The sequence below is a fragment of the Octopus bimaculoides genome, chromosome 3, assembly GCF_001194135.2.
Source record: "Octopus bimaculoides isolate UCB-OBI-ISO-001 chromosome 3, ASM119413v2, whole genome shotgun sequence".
Taxonomy (NCBI): Eukaryota; Metazoa; Mollusca; class Cephalopoda; order Octopoda; family Octopodidae; genus Octopus; species Octopus bimaculoides.
The window spans coordinates 146,956,298-146,960,227 of record NC_068983.1 but is presented as its reverse complement, the minus strand read 5'-3'; the positions used below and the strand labels follow the sequence as shown (position 1 = coordinate 146,960,227).

The window sequence follows — 3,930 nt, the reverse complement described above, 5'->3', positions numbered from 1 at the left end:
ATTGACTGTGAAGATGGCACCGATGAAAAGAATTGTGGTAAGAAGATAGACATCTTGCTTTTTATTAGAGTATCAGATGATTTTGTTTTAATAAATTTACTGTCTAGACCAGATATGGTCGCTCGGGCCTATTAAAGAATCCATAAGTAGTTTATTTGATGAGATGTAGAGAACAAACCTCAGGCAGTAATCCAATTTGCAAACCAAAACATTTTAAAACAAAATGACTTTGTCAAATAATAAAATCTTCACTGTAGTAAATAGCAAAACAAAGTCCATCTAAATTTTACATTTTCATTCCCGCCAGGTCTATATCAATACAAAAAATGAATTCTATCAACCCTCTTAAGTAGTTTTAATATTGACTTGAAAATGGAAACTTGAGAAACTCTAAAATTTAAGAAATGTGTAAATTTTCAAATATTCACAAAGAAGAGATGAAATAGGGAATTAAAATGTTGCATATGAAACACAATTGCTTCAATTGAACAACAGGGTCACAAACTGTTGCATGAGAAACAAAAGAATCTTCAACAAGGAATATATATAGCCGGATTAGTATCGTTCATATTGGTCAAAAAAAAAAAAAGGTATTGCTTTACCTTGGAAATAAACACTGAATTTTGGCAACAACTATTGCATGGAAAATAATACATTCAAGTGTAAAATGTATCTGGGTGCCAAACATTGCATGGAAAAGAAAATAGTATCAGTTGAGAAGTTAAAGAACTGGGTGCTAATTATGCATAGGACAGAAAATAGCTTCAATTTAGAATTGAAACAGCTGGTTTCCTAACCGATGTATAAGAGATAAAGTAACTTCTTTTGGGAATCTAAGTAGCAGAGTTACCAAGAAATGTATGGGAACTGAAACAGGTTGTCAATGATATAGTAAATGAAATATCTCCAAATGGGAATTGAAAGACCACTTTGCCAATTTCCTGACTGTGGCATGCAGAAAAATAAAACTGTTGAATTGAAACAACTAGGCAGTAAGCTATTACATGACAAACAAATTGCCTTCAACAGCTAATTGAAACTACTAGATTTTCTCAATATTACATAGGAAACAAATAAACTCAAGTCTTTATTGAAACAATTGGTTTGGCATTTGTTACAAGGCTAACAAAAGAAGTACACTGGATATTGAATCATCTGGCTGCCAGCAACTGCATGGGACAGAAAATACCACTAAATGTGAGGAGAAACAGTTGGCCTTCCAAATATGTAGAAATGAAATAGCTTCAACTTGGAATTAAATGAGCTCAGTAGCCAACAATTACATAACAAATAAAATGGATTCAAAAGGAAACTGAAACAGCTGGGTCATCAATAATTGAATTGGTAACACATTCGATTAACTAAAAGCTGAAACATCAGCTGTATTATCAACTGCTGAGTGAGAAGAAAAACAATTTTGATAGAAAATTGAAGTGAGTAGGCTGCCAACAGCTAATTGGAGGAAAGTAGCTAGCAATAGCTATTAACTTAAATAGCTGGGCTGTCAAGAGTTGCAACATGAAAAACAGAATTACAAACACATTCAAACAGTTGGTAAGCCAACCTTACCTCCACTGTGCCGTATTTCTTCCCTCTCGTGTAAAATGCTGTAAGGCTTTTTACCTCCTTTAAGCATTCTTCTATAGCCTCTACTGTGGCTATTTTTATTTTTTTCGATGTTGTGGACAGCGTTCTATCCACCACTGTCCACTTCATCATGGTCACTGTTAAATTTTCTGGCAGTGTCAACCTCAAACTGGTTCCATCTTTCTCTATGAGTCTGTTGAACCCCTTAAACTTCCTCTACTCCATCTTTATCTCTGGTACCTGCAACATGTCAGCTGTCAAACTTCTCCCAGTGGCTGAAGCATAGCTGCTGGCTGGAAATGGTTCACACTCCATCCTCTGCTTCTTGCCTACTTCACCCATGAATGGGGAAGAAAACAATTGTTATTTCACAGACAAAAACAGCAACAACTATTCAACAGTTTAACAATGATATTCAACAAATAGTTTCACCCTTACGGGAGACCTTCAACAGGTATATAACATTTTAACTCACAATTTAACTCACAGGGATCGAAAATGATTAAAAAAGCACCGAAAATACCTCGGTGACTGACTACACTCCTTGTAGCTGTCCACTATTTATTTGTATTGGAACAGCCCACTTCTCTCACTTGGGGGTGTCCTCCACAACATTTACTAACTATTTCCTGGGAATATAAACTGTTTTGAATAAAAGCTGAAAGTGTTGCATTGCTTATTGTACATCTTGGAATTGAAACAGCTGGGTTAACAAGTCTTGCATGGCAAAATAAAGTAGCTTTGAATTGGAACTGAAATAGTCAAGTTGACAAGTCCTGCATGGTACTTTAAAACGCTTCAAATAGGAGTGGAAGCAGCTGGATTGCTAACAATAACTAAATAGGAAAGAAAATACTTTGAAATGGAAATAGAGATAACTAGGATGTCAACAACATCTTGAGAATAAAAAAGCTTCAAATAAAAATTGAAACAACTGGTTTGCCAACTATTAACAGTAACTGGTATCTGAATGAGCTTGGTTGTCAATGCTTACATGAAAACCAAATTAACAAAGCTGAGAATTTAAATCTCTCAGTTTCTATCAGGTATTTAAAAAACAAAACATTTTCATTTAGGCTTTGAAGCCTTTGGGTTTCCAACCATTTCATAGGAAACAAAATAGCTTCAACATGGAAGTAAATCAGCCAGATTATTAATTATTATATAGGAGACATAAAAAGCTTTTATTAAGTAATTCAGCCATTTTTCTAATCACTAAATGGGGAACATAGCAAGCCTCAAGTGAGGAGTGAATCAATAGAAACAGAATGGCTTCAACGAAGAAAATGAATCAGTTAAGGTTTTAATTGGATTGATTAAAAAAAAAAAAAGTATTTCTCACATAGCAGGCTCCAAATTTAGTTGGCAGTACAGTCAATTATTTCTTCCATAGTACATGACAGGGATATTTAGTACATCTACAGTGGAGCAAATGAGAAAGCTTCTGTATAGTTACAGAACCTGCTAGAAAACACCTGAAAAAGTGAAGAATGCATTGAACAATATACTTCTAAATGCACTATATCTGAAAACAGACAGGATGTATAACTTAGAGCAGTCATAGGTCTACAAGATAAAGACTGACCCTGAGCTAAACAACAGCAGCAAAGTAGAAAGCTTTCCAGATTACAAAAGATTCCATGGTTGATTTCTTTTTCCCAATTTTCTACTTTCAGCTTCATGTGCAACTGGACATTGGCAATGCAAAAATCTGAAATGCATCAAACAAGGACTTCGCTGTGATGGCAAAAAAGACTGTGACGATGGCTCTGATGAATTCCATTGCTGTACGTAGAAAAAATTCCTTTCTATATGTAAATATAGATATACATGTGTGTGTCCGGTGTTTGTAAAGTATATATGTATGCTTGTGCCTTGTAAAATGCACTACTCACCTCACCTGTGCTTGTGCCACATAAAAAGCATTAAGTCCACTCTGCTGTTTGGGAATACAAATATCTTAACATTAAAATTGTTAACAATTTTGCATTGATATGTTCAGCAAAGTGTGCATAGATGAAAGGCTGTATCCTATTTATACACACACATGTTTGCAGTTTTATACACATACATACACACATACACATGCCAGCACACATATAAGTATAGTAGTGATAAACATTGGTGGTGATCGTAATGGTATGTGCATAAGCTGATATTGGTTATAGATGAATTAAATTAAAATTAAATTTTGTTTTCTGTCTTGTATTGTATTTTTTCTGTTTGTTTTTCTAGTTACATACATAAACAACACAATTCTAGTGTATCACAATGGTTCATATAAAAATGTTTGTGAAAACAACTTGAACAGTGAAAAAATTGCAAATCATTTGTGTTCCACAG

At 34.3% G+C, this 3,930-nt stretch overlaps 1 protein-coding gene and 1 long non-coding RNA gene across 2 annotated transcripts in view; both read left to right on the top strand.

Moving 5' to 3' along the window:
- LOC106875508 (serine protease 48) overlaps nt 1–3,930 on the top strand; it is a 466,125-nt gene that overhangs the window by 425,494 nt on the left and 36,701 nt on the right. The window lies entirely within an intron of this gene.
- Nucleotides 1–3,930, top strand: LOC106875507 (uncharacterized). The gene is made up of 3 exons (XR_001410124.2): nt 1–37; nt 3,264–3,374; nt 3,823–3,930. It is a non-coding gene; the product is annotated as an uncharacterized LOC106875507 (long non-coding RNA).